At 41.4% G+C, this 25,523-nt stretch overlaps 4 non-coding genes across 4 annotated transcripts; all 4 read right to left on the reverse strand.

The window, feature by feature from the left end:
* Nucleotides 1-11,912: 11,912 nt before the first annotated feature.
* On the reverse strand, nt 11,913-11,984 carry trnag-ucc (transfer RNA glycine (anticodon UCC)). Its single transcript has one exon. It is a non-coding gene; the product is annotated as a tRNA-Gly (tRNA).
* Nucleotides 11,985-14,415: 2,431 nt separating this feature from the next.
* On the reverse strand, nt 14,416-14,487 carry trnaw-cca (transfer RNA tryptophan (anticodon CCA)). The gene has a single exon. It is a non-coding gene; the product is annotated as a tRNA-Trp (tRNA).
* Nucleotides 14,488-21,123: 6,636 nt separating this feature from the next.
* On the reverse strand, nt 21,124-21,195 carry trnag-ucc (transfer RNA glycine (anticodon UCC)). The gene has a single exon. It is a non-coding gene; the product is annotated as a tRNA-Gly (tRNA).
* Nucleotides 21,196-23,504: 2,309 nt separating this feature from the next.
* Nucleotides 23,505-23,576, reverse strand: trnaw-cca (transfer RNA tryptophan (anticodon CCA)). Its single transcript has one exon. It is a non-coding gene; the product is annotated as a tRNA-Trp (tRNA).
* Between the last annotated feature and the right edge of the window lie 1,947 nt (nt 23,577-25,523).

Below are 25,523 nucleotides of genomic sequence, written 5' to 3' on the forward strand. Positions count from 1 at the left end.
TCAAAAACACCTCCCTTAACCGTATTGTACCATTTAAAGAATTCCTCCCTCTCATGAGACATCATAGTATCAACCCCATAATAAGAGGCGGGCGGGTAGGACCCTCGATAATTTTGAGTGTCCTTAGTATTAAAAAAATGGCAGAACCAACCTTTCTTCTGAGCCTCAAAACCCAGAGCTTTAGGCAAAGCGCTCAATTTCATGGGGAGGAAATTTAACGAGTCTATGTAACGTTGGTTGAAAGCCTCGTCGGTGAAACACATGATCTTGCTACCCTGAGCTATTATTTTTGGGGTCACCCCATTTTCCACCAGATACTTCATCAATATGTAAGAATCATAACCCTTAGCATTGTGGGCAATAAATGTGTAATTGAGGTATTTTGGACTAGCTAGCTGACCACTCACAATCCAACATGTCAATACAGTGTATATAATTAGCAACATGGACCCCGTTTTCTTGCCGGCATTCAAAATCAAAAAAGACATACCGGTTGTGCGGCGGCTCCTTTTTAACCGGCTGAATAAAGCACTGGTGTTCAGACCCCGGGGTTAAATCCGCATTACAGATCCTACATCTCGGTTCCAGACATTTGTGTGGTTTAACCTCATGAAAACGGTACTGGAGGCAACACTGCGGGCAATATTTAGTTTGATCACAATAACTCCGTTTTTTAACCCCCTCAGCAGCGGCCCTCTGCACCTTATGTTCGGAAAAACAGAACGCGGAGAGACAAATCCTTAAGCAATCTTTACATCGAATGGTAGGGGCCAAACCCTTACGACATTGCGGATTGAAACAGACGTTACAGTAACCGTCACAGCGGTGCTTAAGCTTATCATTGAAGGCCTTATAACACCAATGACAAACATACGAACAACCCAAAAAAGCCGTCAAACTCTTTATTCCAAAGTAATGACTATCACTTAGGAAGAGAAACAGTGTCTGTGTATGGGTTTCAGGATGTGTCTGAAATTTCACAAATACTTCCTTTACCTCACAACGGTACCACACAACAATTTTTAAAGACAACAACTCCTCAAACATGGCAATGTCTGAAAAGGCAACCATCTGTTGAGAGTTTAAGCCGGCCCTCTGATGAAGCATTAAAGCCTCTTGCATAGCTTGGGGTTCAGGCATGTCGGGGGTGAGTAGTTTTATTAAACTGTAAGCAAAACAGAGCTTATTGTCACCATTGGAACTCACCACTAATTGCCTGAGCTTGTTCCTAATTATGTCGTTCTTCAAGCATTTCGACAGTCTTCTAAGCGCCACACCCTCAGGGTTACGAACCACATTCATTACCAGAGACAGACTTTCATCAGCTAAGATGGATGCGTTACTTTGCAATAACGCTTCGATTTTAGCCAGAAATTCATCAACATCTAAATTATCTCCACTCAGCATTACAGATAGGTTGCTAAACAAATCATCCCCTCTGAGTTCTAACTGTACAACATCTCGAGGTCTGACCCTTTCAGCAACCTGTTCAAGCATGTTTTGCAAGGCCTCGTGTATGTTGACAAATATTTCTGCATAATTGTCACAATTTAAAAGTTCTGCAAAATTAAAACGCTGAATCATTTCAAAATTGTTATAGGCCGGTCTATCTATAATCACGGGATCACTGGTACTCTTGGACACATCATCATTTTGAACAAAGCCTTCAACCCCTACATTCTCACAGAGCATGTCATCCACAGCCTTATCAGTCTCAGAACCCTCCACATTCCGAACACCCCCACCGCTGACATCTACAAAACCCCCTTTTTGAGGAGGCTCATTTAAAGCCTGTAAAAGTCCTTCAAAGATATCCACCCGGTTAATGTCAAGACCCTCCTCTATAGTGACGGCTGCTTCTGCCGCCGTACTGTGTTCTAATGGTCTCAAATCATTTATAATAGGGGCAGAATTTGGTCGGGGTAGCGTCTCCAAAGCCTCCACCATTTCAAACAAATCGGGGTGAACTAGGGGTTGAACCTCTATAAGCGCTACCGTTGGGAGGTGGTTATTTAGATCATTGACCATCTGTAACAGGTCGGGGTTCACCGGTAAGTCTGGTAATTCACATTATATCGGTGGTGATTGGGGGTTATTTAAATCATTTATCATTTGTAATAGTTCCTGGTTCATTGGGACATCAGAGGAGTTCACAACAGGGCCGGGGGTGTTCTCTCGGGAAGGTCTTTTTGGGGCCCTAACTTGTTCATAATCCTTTAGTTTGTGAGTTCTTTTACCAAGTCCGGACATTTTTTTTTATTTTTTATTTTTCCAACAACCCACAATAGTAAGGCGTTTTGTATCTATTAAAACATTAAATACGGTACAATTCGTTAGTAAGGGTATTAATAAGGGTGTTTTGACTCTCTATCACAAGGTTTTGCCCCACTAACACAAGTCTTTGATTTAGTAACAAGGTATGTAGCAACTCATGCCGACCTTCAGGAAGTAGCTCCGGGGGATGGTGTCCTGGCTCAGCTGCAAAGGATGGTCGCTCCGGTAAATCTCGGTCGAAGGAGGCAGGGAGCGAGCGTATACTCACGGACGGAGACCAAGAAGGCCTTTGCGGTGACACCCTGGCCAATCGCGGTGTACTGTTCAGCGTTTCTGTAGCCAAGAAACGGGGCTGGGGGGACGATGTTGAAACCAGTCCGTCGTTGGGTGGTGTGTCAACCCTGACTGACGGCGACCCCTGAGGTTGTTGGTTGCCTGTATTTGTTCCGCCCGACAATGCGGCGGGCTGAATCTGGATTGTTGAATTACCCCCAGAAGGCTGTGGCCTGAGTAGATGTTGGGGGGTCTCCAAGACCACCGTGGGGGATCCTCTCGGTGATCTCTCCAGGGAAGATGTTTGATCCCACTTAGACGGGGTAATTGTCCTCAATAGCTCATCCACAGAATGACTATCCCAAGAGTCTTGGGAAGAATAAAAATATACATTACATTTACATCTTTAAACGGCGACAGAAATCAAACTTAAAACAACATGTCCAGGACCTTCAAAACCTTTAGCTTTTTTAGACCTTTGAAAATAGGCTTAGACATTCACTACAACGCCTTATTATTTACAGACAATATATTTATTAGGACTTGATAATAAATGTAAAACAGAGAAGCCTCTGTAAATAAACTGTTTCTTAAATGTAATATTGTTAATAAAACACTTTTTATACACACACACACCACATTTCATTTTTAAACGAACCTTCCAAGTGTAAACGCTTCCTGATCCCGGGACTTCCTGTTTCACAAACGTTTTCACGATCTGTTTAAATATTAAATACAATGAACACCTTCAAGCCTTTTCCTACAGCCACTTTAAAACAGAAGTATAATTGCGGGAGATAAGCCAAACAACTTACTAAAACCTTTCGGACAGCTTTACTTCCTAACCAGACGGTCGGGCAATCGGTCATTTCTAAACACATGCCCCAGAAACAAGCCTAGACCTGTCCGGACTTCTAAAGATCTTTCCCAGAACCCCCAAGACCTACAGGAAATGGACACCCCTCGCTTAAATATTAGCCCTCAACCTCAACCACCCCTCTTTATAAAAAGCTTTAACCTCTTACAAGCGGCAGATATATACTCACCGCTATCAGATACAGGGGCTGACGGCCTTTCAGATTCTTGAAAGGTTACGGTTCTCGAAGGTAAAACGAAACAATCCCTCGATGTGGAAGGCCTTTCGTTGTCTCGAACCACGTTTCTTAATACTGTTAGAAAGGATATTTTTTTAAATTAACAAAACGGGCCTCAAACATCTTACCGAAACGTTATACAAACAAACAGGGGTTTAGTTCTTACCCGGTCGGCAGACAGCCTGTCTAGGGACAACCACTTCTCTTGGTTGATCCTCGGAGACATTAATCACAGGCCTTTCGATAGTTTCTGTGTAATTAAAGAGACCGCCATTAATATATATTAAAACGTTTTCATAACTCTAATGAGCCGCTTCAAAACACAACCACACACCCATACATAAGAACCCTTGAGCGCAAACACAAAAATCTTACCGTCGTTGTTCCAGATGATCTCCTCAGCGTTGGGAATTAACTCCTGTTGACTGGCTGAAAAATAATTTTACAGAACTTAAAACAGATGTTATAACCTTATTTACAATACATGCCCACGCTCTGAGTCAATGAAAATAATCTGAAGACTTACCTAAAAACTCGTTTAAATCGAAGTCGTTGATGTTGTTTCCGGACATTGTTGATCTTTAGGCTTAAATCGAAAGGTCAGTATGAGTCTGTCGAGCTGAAGACCAGACCTTCATACTTATACTGATGGCCGGATGCCGGATCTGCTTGTAAGGCATTGTTCTGGGCTGGCCTTTGTGCCGTCCTGTTATCAATTAACATATCAAAACCAACCAATAAAATGACCCTGCATCAATTTCAAATAGAAACCAAGATGGCGACGATCTCTCTCCTCTCTACTCTAAACTTTTATTAGAACCTTTTGGTCTCTCAAAAAAACATTTTTAAGCATCAAGACCTATAGTCAATAAACACTAAGAATATTTCAGGCCTTTATACGCGCTAAAAAACAACCTGAGCCAAGAAAATAACTATAAAGATCTAAAATAAGTAGCGCTTTTACAGTGATTTTTTTTTTTTTTTTTTTTTTTTAATAGCGATGCTTTGTTTGGTATTAAACAAGTCACAAACTACTCAGAACAGCGTTTATCCCCACAAAAGAGATATTTGGGTTTATTTTACAAAGCTTATAAATTATATAGTTTAAAAGTATTCTGAATGTTTTGAGACCACACGCCATGCCTACGTTTGTCTGAGCCCACCCCCGTCCCCCGTGGTGTGAGTGATTTAGCCTTGAGTGTTGTGATCTATTTAGCATTGAGTGATCAGTTGTTTTTATTTTTTAAATGATTCCTTATCATCAGGGATTGAGCCTGCAAAAATACCTTAAAAACATATCCTTATCTTAAGTCTAACTCTTATGAGCTTTAAGACCCTAGAATGTATTTAAGTAAAACGAATGAACACATTATGTGTGAGATAAAATATAACCACAGCTTTTTTTTTTTTTTTTTTTTTTTTTTTTTTTTACAAATACAATTAACCTATACCCACAAACACCCACACACACACACACCCTCTTTTTTTTAATTTTATTTTTAATTAAATTTGAGGGGAGAGACAGAGCCATATACATTGGGGTTAACATAAGTACCCTATGCATAACAGGAATTGTTAGGACCTGTGACCATTACAGACAACAGAACTTGTTGATCTTATAAAATGATTGGGCGAGAGAGAGAGATATAGAGACAGACAGAGACAGAGCCAGTGTGAATATGATAAACGCACTATTCAAAATGGCATTGTTAAGACCTGGGACCATTACAGACAACAGAACTTGTTGATCTTATAAAATGCTTGGGCGAGAGAGACAGAGAGAGAGAGACAGACAGAGACAGAGACAGAGACAGTGTGAATATGATAAACGCACTATTCAAAATGGCATTGTTAAGACCTGGGCCCCTTACATGTATATTTAAAAAAGACCCCCAACCGCTACAGGAAGAGCCGACCCATTCACACTCTACAGTTGACCTACAAGAACAACAAGAACAACCGGTTATGGGGGGCCTTGTTGTTCAGGGTTTTAGGGGTGTACACTTTCTGACGGATATGACGTAGGAATAATTAAGGAAATAACTCTAAAATCACGCCCCCCGATTATGACGTAGGAATATTAATAAGCTTAGGGCATACGTCATAACAAAATAGGCCGCGCCCAAAAAAACCTACTATCTACTCACATCAGTCATTCCGCCCTGGGCCGGCCCTGACCAATTTGATGCCCTAGGCAAGATTTTAGCTGGTCCCCTTGCATCGCAGCCAATTCCACCACCGATCATTGTGTTCATACACTTACACAGAAACTGCATAGCTTCATGTCTTAGATTTTCTTTATGTTTGAAACAAGAAAAAAACACACAAAATAAAAACAGTATGCAAGAAACAAGTGACAAAACGAATTATGAATACAATATAAATAAGTATTGCACGAAAAAACTATATTACCGACACCATAGTGCAAGATGCATAATGTAGCAGTGTTCTACAGCCTTACCGCCTTGCCTTTCTTGCAGCAAACAAGTGACATAAAACGAATTATAAATAAGTGGATGTTTCCTGCAGCACACTTGAAAGAAAAGGTATATTTCTCAGAATTATGTTATAGGTAATGGAGGTTGATGAAAGAGTTAAATAGCTGATCGATCAAAAGGTGTGATCGTTGTGGGGCATCAGTAAGAATGCACAATTCTCATTCATTCCAAACAGTGTCCCTTTACTGCATCACTAGCATTTGGTATTTGTTTTGTGTGTTTTTGATTGCTTTTTGTTTTGTTTTATTAATTCACTTTAAACCTCTTATATTATCACATTATTCCCATTAAAATCACGTTTGTTTACTTTGAATGTCCCGCCCCACTTCACGGAAATGCACGAGTTTTATTTACGATTGATTGATTTAAATATACACATGGCTAATCACGCATTCATGAGAGTACCCGCTTATTCGCCAGGTTCTACGAAATTCAATAATTGACCATGAGGAGCACCTGTTAGGCTGGAGATAAAATGCTCCCGGGGTGGAGCTGGGGGGGACGGGATTGCAGAGCAACGGGAACGAAACGTGGAGCCAAAGGCGAACGAAGGACTTGATGGACAAGTAACGGATAGGGCTAAGAGACCCAGAGGAGAGCTGAGGCGACCTCTGCAACGCTAGCGAGAGTATCCAGAGAAGGGATAGCGTACAGGCTTTTTGAACTACAGTGGTGTTTCAAAGGATAACAACGAGCAACCTGTTTTTTTTTTTTTTCAACTCGGCCATTGTTTTCTTGGACTGTACATGGACATTGTAATTTCTTTGTATTGCCAAACCCGGACCAGAGCAGAAGCTGAATTTTTGTCGGAGCCCCTCATTACTTTGTACTAGGACACGTGGACTATTGCCTGCCCCATTCCAGCTCCTGGTGCTGCCGGAGGAGACCAACAGAACCCTCCACGAATGCATTTTTTAGTTTGAACTTTTGTCTTTTTAACATAAAGAGGAAGTCTGATGGATTTTATATTAGAGATTTGTAATCCAGTTAATTGTATACCTGTCTTGTGTGGTCTGTGGTGTGCTCCTGGCTTGAGATTCCCCAATTTAAATAACCTAAATCGAAGGGAGAATTGAGAGGTAGTAAATGCAAAATGGGCATATTTGGGCAATCGACAACCTCCCAATGGGTCCTAGCGGCTGTAGACAACCGCTAGGTGGTGTAGTCGTGCTTCCATAAGTTTTACCCCCCAGTGGTACTGTATAACTTCCACTCTGTGACACATCCTAGATTTTAATAGCGACAAGATGTGAAGTCATAGTGAAGAGCTTGGGAAGGTGCGGTCACGCCTGCTTCATCAATGACGGGAGCTTTTTTGGAGACGGGAGGCAGTCACATTACCTTCCTGAGAGCAGTAACTGCCGAACCAACACACATTACTTGTGTGTGCCAAATACTTCTGTTTTATTAGTACTTAATTTTTCAGCACCAGTATTTAACTTTTCAGATTGTTGGAAAAAAACTGTACAGGTATTCCCTGCTAACACACAACATTGCCAATAACATTGTAGCAATATAATTTATATTGCTACAGCATTGAGGCAATGTGCTAGCAGGGTTGTTGTACTTTGGAATCGATTCATGCTTCACGATTGGTTAATTGCCTATTTTTTTTTTGCCTTCATAAACAATTCGTGGATCGACTTTGCTCCCTTTTTCTTGGGATTGTGCGTCTTGTAGGCAGTCCATAGGTTGTCCCTATATTAATTTATTCATGAAATTCCAACCGAAATAGCGACAGTTCTACAGCTATTTCAAACCGGAAGTTTGAATCGCTCCTGATTTCAGGAAAAAGTTCTTCATTTACACCGTCTCGTTCTGTCCATCCCTCCCCTCCTCAGCCTTGGATCTCTTCTGTTCTCCGCTCAACCTGATCCAGTCTGCGCACCACTGAGCACAAGTGGAAGAGATCCAAACTCCCAGCGACCCTCGCACTCTACCACTCTCTACTGCCCACATTCCCCTCCTCGCTCACCTCAGTCTTACTTCCAGTCATTCTTTGAATCCACTGTCCACAACCCCTGCAAGCTTTACTCCACCTTCTCTCTCATCTCCCCCCTCCTCCCTCATCTCATCTCACCTCATCATTTTGCCTCATTCTTCTACAAGATCACAGACATCCACAAGCTCTTCAACAGTCTCCTCTCCACTCCCACCCTGCCCAAGTCTCCCACCGATCAAGCTTCCATTTCTTCATTCTCTCCTCTCTCAGACTCTGAACTTTCCTCTCTCCTCCTAGGTCACAAACCCATAATATGTCCCCTGGACCCTCTCTCTACTCGCCTCCTGCAAGCGTCTGCTCCATTTCAACTCCCCTTCTTCTCCTCCCTCCTCAACTCCTCACTCCTCTCTGGCTGTTTCCCCTCTTGCATTTAAACAAGCTGCGGTCATCCCACTCCTCAAGAAACCTACCCTTGACCCCACCTCTCCTCAGAGGCACCTGTCTCTGCCCTGTCGCCCTACTCCCCTTCCTCTCAAAGACCCTCGAGCGTGCGGTCCACTGTCAGCTCTCTGCATTCCTTTCCCATCTCTCACTTCTTGATCCTCTGCAATCCGCCTTCCAAACACCGCTCACACCACTGAGACTGCTGTCCTGGCAGTCACTGACTCCCTCAACTGTGCTCGGGCAGCCTCCCTCTCCTCAATCCTCATCCTCCTTGGTCTCTCCGCAACATTTGACACCGTCGATCACTCCATCCTCCTCTCCTGCCTCGCTGACCTTGGAATCTCTGGGACTGCTCTCACTTGTTTCTCCTCCTACCTCAACGACCGGACCTATCAAGTGGCGAGCTTCCTCATCCATCCCTCAACCTCTCCTCACAGGCATAACCCCCGGGTTTAGCTATCCTCCCGATGGGTCACATTTCGGTAACTACCTTTTTTACTTTCATGGGGCCCTGAAATCCTCGCTGCGCCCCTGGTCATGAAAGCTGTAATGTCTGGTATCAAAATACATTACTGGCTTTCGGCTTACACACGTCATTTCAACCCACTTGCTCAAGCAGACCGAGTAAACGTTTACTCGAGGTATATGGTCACACAGAAGGAGCATCCCAAGAACACCAGTAAATGGCGTAGAAATTTTGAAAACATGCACAATTTTCCACGATCTAAGCCCACAGTTTACGTGCAAAATCTAATGTCTGAGATGATGGTATCCATGTAACATTCCCGAAATGGACGCATTTTAAAAGTGCAAGGTAACGGTCTGGTCCATTTATTGTGGGTTTCAAGGTAAAGTACATTGCTGATGGACGTTTCATGGTTAATGCGGATCAGTGGTTTCCTTTATCATTATGCTCTCTAAATTGTTGTGGGTCTGTTGTACACTGTTCAGTACTGTACATCGTGTTTTAATCCTAACTTGATAAAACACTTCGATTCATGGCTTTGTAGCCCCACCAGTGACGTAAAAAACCACTCGGTAAGATCATTAAAACAAAGTATTAAACAAGGCGCAATGCACAAGACAGTCCTTTGCCCTGTGCAGTGCTGCGGGTAAACAACTCGTCTCTAGTGCAATAAACTAAGACCATGTAAACCCGAGAGGGAGAGGGGCATTTAATCTGTGACTCGAGCATATTGTCTCCAGTGAGGTCAATACACGCGTCAGGGATATGTATGCTAAATGTAATGTAAATATGATGGATATAATGTATATTGTGGTGGAGTTTATAAAGATAATGTCAGGGGAACTTTAGTGATGTTCTGTGTTTTCTAAATTCCAAGCAGTGGGACTTTAAGTCATAACTTTGTGAGGAATTTACATGTCTTTATAAATTATATATCATTATAAAGTAATAATCCAGCTCACTTTGCTAGCTAGCCTACTGCCAGTTGCCATTTTTGGTGTGGATGTTATTTTACCTAAACAGTTTATTAGTTATTGCTCTGATTTCAATATGCATAGTGCACTATTTACATTTGTATTGATTATTACATCAATTTCTTCAACAAGTACAGTGTATGTTAAAGTGCAATACATGTTCTGTGATGTGCATTATTTAAATGTTTGTGTTTATTTTAGTTTTAACTAAACATTCTCTATACGCCATAAACATGGGCACCACTAAAATTTTTTTCATTGAGAGGGGGGATGGTTTTGGGGCTACTATCAAATCTCGCATATGGCCCCCAAATGGCTAGGGCCGGCTCTGGACATCACACATTACATAGGATGGGGCTGACGTTGGATGCGACTTTTCGTGACTTAAATCAAGTAACAAGTTACTAGTACACACATAGCCTCTAAGTGTACTGAGTAATGATACTCTCTCTTTCGTTCATTCGTTCCTTAGTATAATTACCTTTAGTAGTAGTAGTACTGGCCACTACTCGGAAGGTAGCGATGCGCACCAATAGATCACGAAAGCTTTCTCATAGTTTTGTGTTTTAGATAATGGTTCAATACGGACTCAATCCCCTTTCATGGACATGGCAGGGAACTTGCAGTTAGAACTAAGGAGTCTAATAAGACTTGGTGGTACGCAGAACTGAAGTGCCAAGTGACAGGCTATCACTTTCATTGCACACCGCATTGTCTTCTCACAGGGAGCGAATTGGGGAAATGTTGGATTTACGGCATCATGTAGAAAGACTGAATGGTTTAGTTACAGAAATAGATAAAAAAGATAGTGACCTTTCTTACTAGCTGAACTAACCTGCATACAATTAAGAAGATACAGACATTTTCATGCAATTATTTCAAGTTACAGTCTGCTGCTCAGACACAGTTTGGCGCACAGATGCAACTATCATCAACTCAATTATAAACATATATCTAGACAGACAGAGAGACAGACATGGACTACATATCGTGCACATTGTATGAAATCATGCTGGTATATGTAGGCTTGTAGATGATTGTTAAGAGGCCTATTTGGAAACATACGAAATGAGATATTACCATAATGAAGTCATGATACATGAAGGAAATGTTTTTCATGTTGGCAAAAGTACCCTGTCAAAATGAAAATGAATGAGAGAAGACTAAAACAAAGGGCTCGTCCGGGATTTGAACCCTTTGAATCATACCCCTAGACCAACGAGCCACATAGCACAGGTTTCTGTGAAAACTAGTTAACATCGGTGCCACGTAGAGAGTTGTGCGCTCCTCTATTTGAACACTTTCTCCTTCAAACATTGCATGAGTGTCTGACTGCCGCCATCTAGCGGTGCTGACTGACCGATGGCTCGGGTATCTTGGATGTTGTTAAATGACATAACTGTCCGCCCAAGACACTGATGACCAAGGGTCATAGTTTTCCCTTGTAATAATAACAACAATAGTAATTGGAGTGAATGGAAGTGGCATTTCTATTTCTCCTTACTTTAGCCGTCATCGTCGCCAACATTGTTGTTGGTGAGCATGGAGAGGAGTGTATTAGCTTTTAAAGTATATTCAAGCAATGAACACGTCAAATAAATGTAATACCGAATACTTTTGCACGCAAGTGCACATGTATGTTACAGCGCTTCTGGGAGCACGGCCCACGTGAAGCAAGAGGGCGCAGTAAAGGTCTGCGAGTCAAGTGTGATGTGGGTATCCTGCAGCAGGGAGAGGAACCTTTGTTTTTCTACAGACGAAGCTGGTGCTGTGGGATACTAGTGTAAGGCCATTTATTCGTCATCTGTTCATGCGCAACGGTTCACCAGAAGTGTGTTAGTGAAAACAGCGGTAAGTGCAGGCTTAGTAGGGTCGCAATAGCTTGAATGGTGTCGAACTCCCCCGAAGCATCACAAGTGTGATGGCGTAAGCCTAGAAAGAAAACGTTGCGTTGGCCGGGAATTGAACCCGGGTCAACTGCTTGGAAGGCAGCTATGCTCACCACTATACCACCAACGCCCAGAAAGTCTCTCATTCCATGACTTTTGATGCATTTCAGATCATTCATCTGACTAGATACATGCGAATAATCACAGCCTACAGTGTAAAGCTTCTGATTACAGACAGGGCGTGTTGAGTGTGCTAAGTAACTTGCTAAATTCACTAACAAAAAGTCGCTGCTCTTACTACAAAACAAGTGCAAGATATATCATTCTTAGCTAAACAAACCACGTAAACAATCAATGTAACTCTTAACTAAACTAGGAAACGCGAGAGAAAAAGGCGATACTTAGCTGCGGCGACTTGAGCGACTTCTCAGCTGGCTTGCCCGAGTGTCCAGATGCATATGTGGAAATACTTCTATACAAACCATGAACATAGATTCTCGATAGATGAATACTGTTTATTTAAAGGTCAGTTTTTATTTAGCGCAAAGTTTATTGAATTTACCCACCAAGGTGGAACACGGACAATGATGTATTTGATTGACAGTGTAACTTGGACTGTTGGAGTAACTTGGACACCCATTGGAATGGAAAAACAAACTCGAGAAAAAAGTGTGTGTGTGTGTGTGTGTGTGTGTGTGTGTGTGTGTGTGTGTGTGTGTGTGTGTGTGTGTGTGTGTGTGTGTGTGTCACCTGCTGGTAGTGATGCATTTACATAACCTACAGACTATTTGGGCTGATTGTTCCTGGTGTATTAATGAAACTTTTCAAAGCGGTGGCTTACGTAGATGACATCACAGTCATTGTTAAGAATGGCAAGGATGTACCTTACCTTAAATGACTGTCAGAAATGAATTGAGTTTCTTCAGTGGTTAATGGCTTTTACTGGGGGAACTAGGTAGAAAGCAAGCCACTGTCTCTAGCCACATTTTGGACAAATGGACAAAACTAGATGGATTTAAAAATAGACGGATAGACAGTCGGATGGCGTCTGTCTACAATATTTTAAATGATAATAGTATATGTAGTATATGCATGTGTATTATAAACTAATCTTTACAGAATAGGGGTAATACCATAATAAAATGCTGATGAGAGGAGAAGAGATCTTATTCACTGGCCAAATACATGATTTCGACAATTGTCGTACATCTTGACGGCACTTAGCTTTACTTTTCACAATGTATGACTGCACTTACTGTACTTAACTGTATACATTGGAAGTTGTAAAATGTATTATCTTGAATTGCTTTGTTTAATGTAAATTTGAATTTGTAATGTTTGATGCCTTGTACTTAACTGTATTCTTGCACTTATGTTGCAAGTCGCCCTGCATAAGGGCGTCTGCCAAGAAATAAAAATAATAATAATGTTTAATAATAGTATATGTAGTATATGCATGTGTATTATAAACTAATCTTTACAGAAAAGGGGTAATACCATAATAAAATGCTGATGAGAAATTAAGAAAACCGTAAAAGAAAGGCATTTTAAACCAGGACCTCTCGCACTCTAAGAGAGAATCATATCTCGAACAAACTTACATTAGTGACATCTTTACACTAGTGCCACGTAGAAAGCGGTGCGCTCCAACAGCCGGAAACTTTCTCAGTCTCAAGTTCAAGCACCTTGTGTGTGACTGCCATCTAATGTTGCTGACTAATAGCACTATTGGACTAGAGGAGCTGGGGCTGGCAGAAATTCAGCCAGGCTTTTCTACAGGCGCAAACTCAGGTGATGCTGTGTAGGCTACTCCGTGTACGTCAATGAAAGTCTAGTGACTTCAATATACACACCCCGATGCACCCAAAGAGTGATTGTCAAAGTATGAGTGACTCGCTCCACTAGCAGCACCGACCTGCATCTCTCTGTGACACCCGGCGCCTCCGTCTGGATAAGCTGCTGGTAATGCCGAGCACGGCAGCAGATCTTGTACAGTGGAACCCTAATAATATTCCTAATAATATGGCAACATCCTGGGGGGTCGGTGTGCCGCGCCACAGTGCAGCGACCTTGGCGCATCACTAAAAGGCACCTTAGCGAGGCCTCGGAATCGCTCAAACATGAACCGAGAAATGAACATTGAATCCCATCTACTATTATTACCTAGTAGTGTTGATGTTATCTAAAGTATTTCTATACGTTTTTATTAGTGTATGAATTGTGTCGACCAGGGATCAGAAAGTGAGACAGTATAGGGTAGGCGGTAATCGAAAGCACAAGAAATACATAAAAGGGAGCTATACAGCAGGTGAATAAAACACGGATTGTGACAGTCGACTGTTAATAGCCTATAACAAGGCAGATTAAAATATAACAAACGATACGGATTCTTAAAATCAAATATAATTTCAACGTGCAGGAGACCAGACTGACTTTTATGCATCCCCTCGGGTGTAGATGCATGTTACTTAGACTAACAACGTTTGCATTCTAGGATATTAATAACACTCTCCAGAGCAGGAATTATTGAGTGATATTACAGGGAATGTTGAGTAAAAGACTGACCCCGACGTGATTTGAACACACAACCTTCTGATCTGGAGTCAGACGCGCTACCGTTGCGCCACGAGGTCCTTAAACTTCAGTTAACACAGGACGTCAAGGAAAAATATTGGGAACTATGGTGATGTTTTGCTAGTGACCATTAGGTTAATGAATGGGCAACTGAAGCATTGACGTGATGAAGAAGTTAAACAGAATGCTAAAGAGATAGTGACAGTGAGCATGACACAGAACACATGGCATGACGTGAATACCAAGTTAAACTTAAAGCAGAAATTACAGAAAGAAAGAAAACAAAGAAAACCGGACACTGCACATATGTTTGGTCTTTCCTATATCTTTAATATGATATCTCAGTAGTTTAAATTTGATACAGAAATTATTCTGGAATCCCATGAAATGGAAAATACAGTGAATATAAAACTATATTTGCTGTATTTATAACAAATATATTCCGCTTATACACTCACCTAAAGGATTATTAGGAACACCATACTAATACTGTGTTTTACCCCCTTTCACCTTCAGAACTGCCTTAATTCTACGTGGCATTGATTCAACAAGGTGCTGAAAGCATTCTTTAGAAATGTTGGCCCATATTGATAGGATAGCATCTTGCAGTTGATCGAGATTTGCGGGATGCACATCCAGGGCACGAAGCTCCCGTTCCACCACATCCCAAAGATGCTCTATTGGGTTGAGATCTGGTGACTGTGGGGGCCAGTTTAGTACAGTGAACTCATTGTCATGTTCAAGAAACAAAATTTGAAATGATTCGACCTTTGTGACATGGTGCATTATCCTGCTGGAAGTAGCCATCAGAGGATGGGTACATGGTGGTCATAAAGGGATGGACATGCTCAGAAACAATGCTCAGGTAGGCCGTGGCATTTAAACGATGCCCAATTGGCACTAAGGGGCCTAAAGTGTGCCAAGAAGACATCCCCCACACCATTACACCACCACCACCAGCCTGCACAGTGGTAACAAGGCATGATGGATCCATGTTCTCATTCTGTTTACGCCAAATTCTGACTCTACCATCTGAATGTCTCAACAGAAATCGAGACTCATCAGACCAGGCAACATTTTTCCAGTCTTCAACTGTCCAATTTTGGTGAGCTTGTGCAAATTGTAGCCTCTTTTTCCTATGTGTAGTGGACATGAGTGGTACCCGGTGGGGTCTTCTGCTGTTGTAGCCCATCCGCCTCAAGGTTGTACGTGTTGTGGCTTCACAAATGCCTTGCTGCATACCTCGGTTGTAACGAGTGTTTATTTCAGTCAAAGTTGCTCTTCTATCAGCTTGAATCAGTCGGCCCATTCTCCTCTGACCTCTAGCATCAACAAGGCATTTTCGCCCACAGGACTGCTGCATACTGGATGTTTTTCCCTTTTCACACCATTTTTTGTAAACCCTAGAAATGGTTGTGCGTGAAAATCCCAGTAACTGAGCAGATTGTGAAATACTCAGACCGGCCCGTCTGGCACCAACAACCATGCCACGCTCAAAATTGCTTAAATCACCTTTCTTTCCCATTCAGACATCCAGTTTGGAGTTCAGGAGATTGTCTTGACCAGGACCACACCCCTAAATGCATTGAAGCAACTGCCATGTGATTGGTTGGTTAGATAATTGCATTAATGAGAAATTGAACAGGTGTATCTAATAATCCTTTAGGTGAGTGTATTTGCCTTTACTAATATTGTATTTTATTTTACAATAGGTTTAATATAATAAGGTCCAAATAATAAATGTACATATTTGCACATGCTTGCTTTTGGTGAACAGGTAGAATTGGCCATTGTCTGAAAAAACATGCACTCACCTAGTTATTCACAGTTTAAACAGCGCCAGTGAATATTGGGTTTTAATGTTACAAGAGTGACGATGAAGTTATTGCGTTTAGTTGCTTTAAATAACTACAGTGGTTTGTGGATAACAGGAATATGTGCACATACAGAAAAGTTAAAAGTAACGCTGGGTAAGTACATAATCAAATCAAGTTTCACGAAAGATGATATGCTTCAGATACAACTTAATAGTAAAAATGCATTATGGTAAAGAGTTAATAGCTTTGTTGATAACCTCAACGTATGCTAATCAGTCTCTGTTTCGTGTTTATTATCATAATAATTGTAATTATTATTATTAGTAGTAGTATTCTACAATAAAACTTGCACAAGTTCGAATTGTGCCGATATGTTTTCTGCACAAGGAAAAGTATATATATTATTAAGTTACACAAGCATTGTAAAGAAACCAACAACATATAGGCACCTGGGTGTGTTCTTCCTACTTGGATAAGTAGGTTAGCCGGCTAAGTTTCAGGATAACTTGGCATTAACTCGGGATTTTCCATTCTCCGTAGCGAGTTTAAAGTTCAGCCAGCTATGTTTCCAGAGCAGCATTTCCAGCATCTCAAACCTGCTCCCTGTCAGGTTAACTTGAAGTTAGATGGCTAACAATCTGACTGTATTTCATCTGCCCAGTTAAATGACAGCTGACTGTGTCCCCCAACAATGACGGCGCCGTTCCTAACAGATCCAGTAGTGATCCAGACCCAGTAGCTTTTCTGCGAGGAATAATTCATAGAGATTATAGATTTAAATTATACAGATTAATTATTTGAGCGTTACAGGTTCGGTCGGAAAGGAATGATTTACGTAGCCGATTAATTAGGACCGCACATCAGTCATTCCGCCCTGGGCCGGCCCTGACCAATTTGATGCCCTAGGCAAGATTTTAGCTGGTGCCCCTGGCATCGCAGCCAATTCCACCACCGATCATTGTGTTCATACACTCACACAGAAACTGCATAGCTTCATGTCTTAGATTTTCTTTATTTTTGAAACAATAAAAAACCACACAAAATAAAAACAGTATGCAAGAAACAAGTGACAAATCGAATTATGAATACAATATAAATTAGTATTGCACGAAAAAACTATATTACAGACACCATAGTGCAAGATGCATAATGTAGCAGTGTTCTACAGCCTTACCGCCTTGCCTTTCTTGCAGCAAACAAGTGACATAAAACGAATTATAAATAAGTGGATGTTTCCTGCAGCACACTTGAAAGAAAAAGTACATTTCTCAAAATTATGTTATAGGTAATGGAGGTTGATGAAAGAGTTAAATAGCTGATCGATCAAAAGGTGTGATCGTTGTGGGGCATCGGTAAGAATGCACAATTCTCATTCATTCCAAACAGTGTCCCTTTATTGCATCACTAGCAATGGGCGTTAGCCTATTTTGGTATTTGTTTTGTGTGTTTTTTATTGCTTCTTGTTTTGTTTTATTTATTCACTTTCCACTGTCAGCTCTCTGCATTCCTTTCCCATCTCTCACTTCTTGATCCTCTGCAATCCGCCTTCCAAACACCGCTCACACCACTGAGACTGCTCTCCTGGCAGTCACTGACTCCCTCAACTGTGCTCGGGCAGCCTCCCTCTCCTCAATCCTCATCCTCCTTGGTCTCTCCGCAACATTTGACACCGTCGATCACTCCATCCTACTCTCCTGCCTCGCTGACCTTGGAATCTCTGGGACTGCTCTCACTTGTTTCTCCTCCTACCTCAACGACCTATCATGTGGCGAGCTTCCTCATCCACCCCTCAACCTCTCCTCACAGGAATAACCCCCGGGTTTAGCTATCCTCCCGATGGGTCACACTTCGGTAGCTACCTTTTTTACTTTCATGGGGCCCTGAAATCCTCGCTGCGCCCCTGGTCATGAAAGCTGTAATGTCTGGTATCAAAATACATTACTGGCTTTCGGCTTACACACGTCATTTCAACCCACTTGCTCAAGCAGACCGAGTAAACGTTTACTCGAGGTATACGGTCACACAGAAGGAGCATCCCAAAAACACCAGTAAATGGCGTAGAAATTTTGAAAACATGCACAATTTTCCACGATCTAAGCCCACAGTTTACGTGCAAAATCTAACGTCTGAGATGATGGTATCCATGTAACATTCCCGAAATGGACGCATTTTAAAAGTGCAAGGTAACGGTCTGGTCCATTTATTGTGGGTTTCAAGGTAAAGTACATTGCTGATGGACGTTTCATGGTTAATGCGGATCAGTGGTTTCCTTTATCATTATGCTCTCTAAATTGTTGTGGGTCTGTTGTACACTGTTCAGTACTGTACATCGTGTTTTAATCCTAACTTGATAAAACACTTCGATTCATGGCTTTGTAGCCCCACCAGTGACGTAAAAAACCACTCGGTAAGATCATTAAAACAAAGTATTAAACAAGGCGCAATGCACAAGACAGTCCTTTGCCCTGTGCAGTGCTGCGGGTAAACAACTCGTCTCTAGTGCAATAAACTAAGACCATGTAAACCCGAGAGGGAGAGGGGCATTTAATCTGTGACTCGAGCATATTGTCTCCAGTGAGGTCAATACACGCGTCAGGGATATGTATGCTAAATGTAATGTAAATATGATGGATATAATGTATATTGTGGTGGAGTTTATAAAGATAATGTCAGGGGAACTTTAGTGATGTTCTGTGTTTTCTAAATTCCAAGCAGTGGGACTTTAAGTCATAACTTTGTGAGGAATTTACATGTCTTTATAAATTATATATCATTATAAAGTAATAATCCAGCTCACTTTGCTAGCTAGCCTACTGCCAGTTGCCATCCAAATGATGATAATGATCAGCTAGTAGTTAAGTACTGCAGTAGTTTGCCAGTTGTCAGCTAATGATTTTTGATAGAATTGTATTATTTAAATTCAGTTTTTTGTGCACTATAGTATTTTCAGTATTGAGTATTTTTGGTGTGGATGTTATTTTACCTAAACAGTTTATTAGTTATTGCTCTGATTTCAATATGCATAGTGCACTATTTACATTTGTATTGATTATTACATCAATTTCTTCAACAAGTACAGTGTATGTTAAAGTGCAATACATGTTCTGTGATGTGCATTATTTAAATGTTTGTGTTTATTTTAGTTTTAACTAAACATTCTCTATACGCCATAAACATGGGCACCACTAAAATGTTTTTCATCGAGAGGGGGGATGGTTCTGGGGCTACTATCAAATCTCGCATATGGCCCCCAAATGGCTAGGGCCGGCTCTGGACATCACACATTACATAGGATGGGACTGACGTTGGATGCGACTTTTCGTGACTTAAATCAAGTAACAAGTTACTAGTACACACATAGCCTCTAAGTGTACTGAGTAATGATACTCTCTCTTTCGTTCATTCGTTCCTTAGTATAATTACCTTTAGTAGTAGTAGTACTGGCCACTACTCGGAAGGTAGCGATGCGCACCAGCTTTCTCATAGTTTTGTGTTTTAGATAATGGTTCAATACGGACTCAATCCCCTTTCATGGACATGGCAGGGAACTTGCAGTTAGAACTAAGGAGTCTAATAAGACTTGGTGGTACGCAGAACTGAAGTGCCAAGTGACAGGCTATCACTTTCATTGCACACCGCATTGTCTTCTCGCAGGGAGCGAATTGGGGAAATGTTGGATTTACGGCATCATGTAGAAAGACTGAATGGTTTAGTTACAGAAAAAGATAAAAAAAAGATAGTGACCTTTCTTACTAGCTGAACTAACCTGCATAAAATTAAGAAGATACAGACATTTTCATGCAATTATTTCAAGTTACAGTCTGCTGCTCAGACACAGTTTGGCGCACAGATGCAACTATCATCAACTCAATTATAAACATATATCTAGAGAGACAGAGAGACAGACATGGACTACATATCGTGCACATTGTATGAAATCATGCTGGTATATGTAGGCTTGTAGATGATTGTTAAGAGGCCTATTTGGAAACATACGAAATGAGATATTACCATAATGAAGTCATGATACATGAAGGAAATGTTTTTCATGTTGGCAAAAGTACCCTGTCAAAATGAAAATGAATGAGAGAAGACTAAAACAAAGGGCTCGTCCGGGATTTGAACCCTTTGAATCATACCCCTAGACCAACGAGCCACATAGCACAGGTTTCTGTGAAAACTAGTTAACATCGGTGCCACGTAGAGAGTTGTGCGCTCCTCTATTTGAACACTTTCTCCTTCAAACATTGCATGAGTGTCTGACTGCCGCCATCTAGCGGTGCTGACTGACCGATGGCTCGGGTATCTTGGATGTTGTTAAATGACATAACTGTCCGCCAAAGACACTGATGAACAAGGGTCATAGTTTTCCCTTGTAATAATAACAACAATAGTAATTGGAGTGAATGGAAGTGGCATTTCTATTTCACTTTACTTTAGCCGTCATCGTCGCCAACATTGTTGTTGGTGAGCATGGAGAGGAGTGTATTAGCTTTTAAAGTATATTCAAGCAATGAACACGTCAAATAAATGTAATACCGAATACTTTTGCACGCAAGTGCACATGTATGTTACAGCGCTACTGGGAGCACGGCCCACGTCAAGCTAGAGGGCGCAGTAAAGGTCTGCGAGTCAAGTGTGATGTGGGTATCCTGCAGCAGGCAGAGGAACCTTTGTTTTTCTACAGACGAAGCTGGTGCTGTGGGATACTAGTGTAAGGCCATTTATTCGTCATCTGTTCATGCGCAACGGTTCACCAGAAGTGTGTTAGTGAAAACAGCGGTAAGTGCAGGCTTAGTAGGGTCGCAATAGCTTGAATGGTGTCGAACTCCCCCGAAGCATCACAAGTGTGATGGCGGAAGCCTAGAAAGAAAACGTTGCGTTGGCCGGGAATCGAACCCGGGTCAACTGCTTGGAAGGCAGCTATGCTCACCACTATACCACCAACGCCCAGAAAGTCTCTCATTCCATGACTTTTGATGCATTTCAGATCATTCATCTGACTAGATACATGCGAATAATCACAGCCTACAGTGTAAAGCTTCTGATTACAGACAGGGCGTGTTGAGTGTGCTAAGTAACTTGCTAAATTCACTAACAAACAGTCGCTGCTCTTACTACAAAACAGGTGCAAGATATATCATTCTTAGCTAAACAAACCACGTAAACAATCAATGTAACTCTTAACTAAACTAGGAAACGCGAGAGAAAAAGGCGATACTTAGCTGCGGCGACTTGAGCGACTTCTCAGCTGGCTTGCCCGAGTGTCCAGATGCATATGTGGAAATACTTCTATACAATCCATGAACATAGATTCTCGATAGATGAATACTGTTTATTTAAAGGTCAGTTTTTATTTAGCGCATAGTTTATTGAATTTACCCACCAAGGTGGAACACGGACAATGATGTATTTGATTGACAGTGTAACTTGGACTGTTGGAGTAACTTGGACACCCATTGGAATGGAAAAACAAACTCGAGAGAAAAGTGTGTGTGTGTGTGTGTGTGTGTGTGTCACCTGCTGGTAGTGATGCATTTACATAACCTACAGACTATTTGGGCTGATTGTTCCTGGTGTATTAATGAAACTTTTCAAAGCGGTGGCTTACGTAGATGACATCACAGTCATTGTTAAGAATGGCAAGGATGTACCTTACCTTAAATGACTGTCAGAAATGAATTGAGTTTCTTCAGTGGTTAATGGCTTTTACTGGGGGAACTAGGTAGAAAGCAAGCCACTGTCTCTAGCCACATTTTGGACAAATGGACAAAACTAGATGGATTTAAAAATAGACGGATAGACAGTCGGATGGCGTCTGTCTACAATATTTTAAATGATAATAGTATATGTAGTATATGCATGTGTATTATCAACTAATCTTTACAGAAAAGGGGTAATACCATAATAAAATGCTGATGAGAGGAGAAGAGATCTTATTCACTGGACAAATACATGATTTCGACAATTGTCGTACATCTTGACGGCACTTAGCTTTACTTTTCACAATGTATGACTGCACTTACTGTACTTAACTGTATACATTGGAAGTTGTAAAATGTATTATCTTGAATTGCTTTGTTTAATGTAAATTTGAATTTGTAATGTTTGATGCCTTGTACTTAACTGTATTCTTGCACTTATGTTGCAAGTCGCCCTGCATAAGGGCGTCTGCCAAGAAATAAAAATAATAATAATGTGTTTTATACAATGAGAAATTAAGAAAACCGTAAAAGAAAGGCATTTTAAACCAGGACCTCTCGCACTCTAAGAGAGAATCATATCTCGAACAAACTTACATTAGTGACATCTTTACACTAGTGCCACGTAGAAAGCGGTGCGCTCCAACAGCTGGAAACTTTCTCAGTCTCAAGTTCAAGCACCTTGTGTGTGACTGCCATCTAATGTTGCTGACTAATAGCACTATTGGACTAGAGGAGCTGGGGCTGGCAGAAATTCAGCCAGGCTTTTCTACAGGCGCAAACTCAGCTGATGCTGTGTAGGCTACTCCGTGTACGTCAATGAAAGTCTAGTGACTTCAATATACACACCCCGATGCACCCAAAGAGTGATTGTCAAAGTATGAGTGACTCGCTCCACTAGCAGCACCGACCTGCATCTCTCTGTGACACCCGGCGCCTCCGTCTGGATAAGCTGCTGGTAATGCCGAGCACGGCAGCAGATCTTGTACAGTGGAACCCTAATAATATTCCTAATAATATGGCAACATCCTGGGGGGTCGGTGTGCCGCGCCACAGTGCAGCGACCTTAGCGCATCACTAAAAGGCACCTTAGCGAGGCCTCGGAATCGCTCAAACATGAACCGAGAAATGAACATTGAATCCCATCTACTATTATTACCTAGTAGTGTTGATGTTATCTAAAGTATTTCTATACGTTTTTATTAGTGTATGAATTGTGTCGACCAGGGATCAGAAAGTGAGACAGTATTGGGTAGGCGGTAATCGAAAGCACAAGAAATACATAAAAGGGAGCTATACAGCAGGTGAATAAAACACGGATTGTGACAGTCTACTGTTAATAGCCTATAACAAGGCAGATTAAAATATAACAAACGATACGGATTCTTAAAATCAAATATAATTTCAACGTGCAGGAGACCAGACTGACTTTTATGCATCCTCTCGGGTGTAGATGCATGTTACTTAGACTAACAACGTTTGCATTCTAGGATATTAATAACACTCTCCACAGCAGGAATTATTGAGTGATATTACAGGGAATGTAGAGTAAAAGACTGACCCCGACGTGATTTGAACACACAACCTTCTGATCTGGAGTCAGACGCGCTACCGTTGCGCCACGAGGTCCTTAAACTTCAGTTAACACAGGACGTCAAGGAAAAATATTGGGAACTATGGTGATGTTTTGCTAGTGACCATTTAGGTTAATGAATGGGCAACTGAAGCATTGACGTGATGAAGAAGTTAAACAGAATGCTAAAGAGATAGTGACAGTGAGCATGACACAGAACACATGGCATGACGTGAATACCAAGTTAAACTTAAAGCAGAAATTACAGAAAGAAAGAAAAAAAAACGGATACTGCACATGTGTTTGGTCTTTCCTATATCTTTAATATGATATCTCAGTAGTTTAAATTTGATACAGAAATTATTCTGGAATCCCATGAAATGGAAAATACAGTGAATATAAAACTATATTTGCTGTATTTATAACAAATATATTCCGCTTATACACTCACCTAAAGGATTATTAGGAACACCATACTAATACTGTGTTTTACCCCCTTTCGCCTTCAGAACTGCCTTAATTCTACGTGGCATTGATTCAACAAGGTGCTGAAAGCATTCTTTAGAAATGTTGGCCCATATTGATAGGATAGCATCTTGCAGTTGATCGAGATTTGTGGGATGCACATCCAGGGCACGAAGCTCCCGTTCCACCACATCCCAAAGATGCTCAATTGGGTCGAGATCTGGTGACTGTGGGGGCCAGTTTAGTACAGTGAACTCATTGTCATGTTCAAGAAACCAATTTGAAATGATTCGACCTTTGTGACATGGTGCATTATCCTGCTGGAAGTAGCCATCAGAGGATGGGTACATGGTGGTCATAAAGGGATGGACATGCTCAGAAACAATGCTCAGGTAGGCCGTGGCATTTAAACGATGCCCAATTGGCACTAAGGGGCCTAAAGTGTGCCAAGAAAACATCCCCCACACCATTACACCACCACCACCAGCCTGCACAGTGGTAACAAGGCATGATGGATCCATGTTCTCATTCTGTTTACGCCAAATTCTGACTCTACCATCTGAATGTCTCAACAGAAATCGAGACTCATCAGACCAGGCAACATTTTTCCAGTCTTCAACTGTCCAATTTTGGTGAGCTTGTGCAAATTGTAGCCTCTTTTTCCTATCTGTAGTGGAGATGAGTGGTACCCGGTGGGGTCTTCTGCTGTTGTAGCCCATCCGCCTCAAGGTTGTACGTGTTGTGGCTTCACAAATGCCTTGCTGCATACCTCGGTTGTAACGAGTGGTTATTTCAGTCAAAGTTGCTCTTCTATCAGCTTGAATCAGTCGGCCCATTCTCCTCTGACCTCTAGCATCAACAAGGCATTTTCGCCCACAGGACTGCCGCATACTGGATGTTTTTCCCTTTTCACACCATTTTTTGTAAACCCTAGAAATGGTTGTGCGTGAAAATCCCAGTAACTGAGCAGATTGTGAAATACTCAGACCGGCCCGTCTGGCACCAACAACCATGCCACGCTCAAAATTGCTTAAATCACCTTTCTTTCCCATTCAGACATCCAGTTTGGAGTTCAGGAGATTGTCTTGACCAGGACCACACCCCTAAATGCATTGAAGCAACTGCCATGTGATTGGTTGGTTAGATAATTGCATTAATGAGAAATTGAACAGGTGTATCTAATAATCCTTTAGGTGAGTGTATTTGCTTTTGGTGAACAGGTAGAATTGGCCATTATCTGAAAAAAACATGCACTCACCTAGTTATTCACAGTTTAAACAGCGCCAGTGAATATTGGGTTTTAATGTTACAGGAGTGACGATGAAGTTATTGCGTTTAGTTGCTTTAAATAACTACAGTGGTTTGTGGATAACAGGAATATGTGCACATACAGAAAAGTGAAAAGTAACGCTGGGTAAGTACACAATCAAATCAAGTTTCACGAAAGATGATATGCTTCAGATACAACTTAATAGTAAAAATGCATTATGGTAAAGAGTTAATAGCTTTGTTGATAACCTCAACGTATGCTAATCAGT

The sequence above is a fragment of the Amia ocellicauda genome, unplaced genomic scaffold, assembly GCF_036373705.1.
Source record: "Amia ocellicauda isolate fAmiCal2 unplaced genomic scaffold, fAmiCal2.hap1 HAP1_SCAFFOLD_151, whole genome shotgun sequence".
In the NCBI taxonomy this organism is placed as follows: domain Eukaryota; kingdom Metazoa; phylum Chordata; class Actinopteri; order Amiiformes; family Amiidae; genus Amia; species Amia ocellicauda.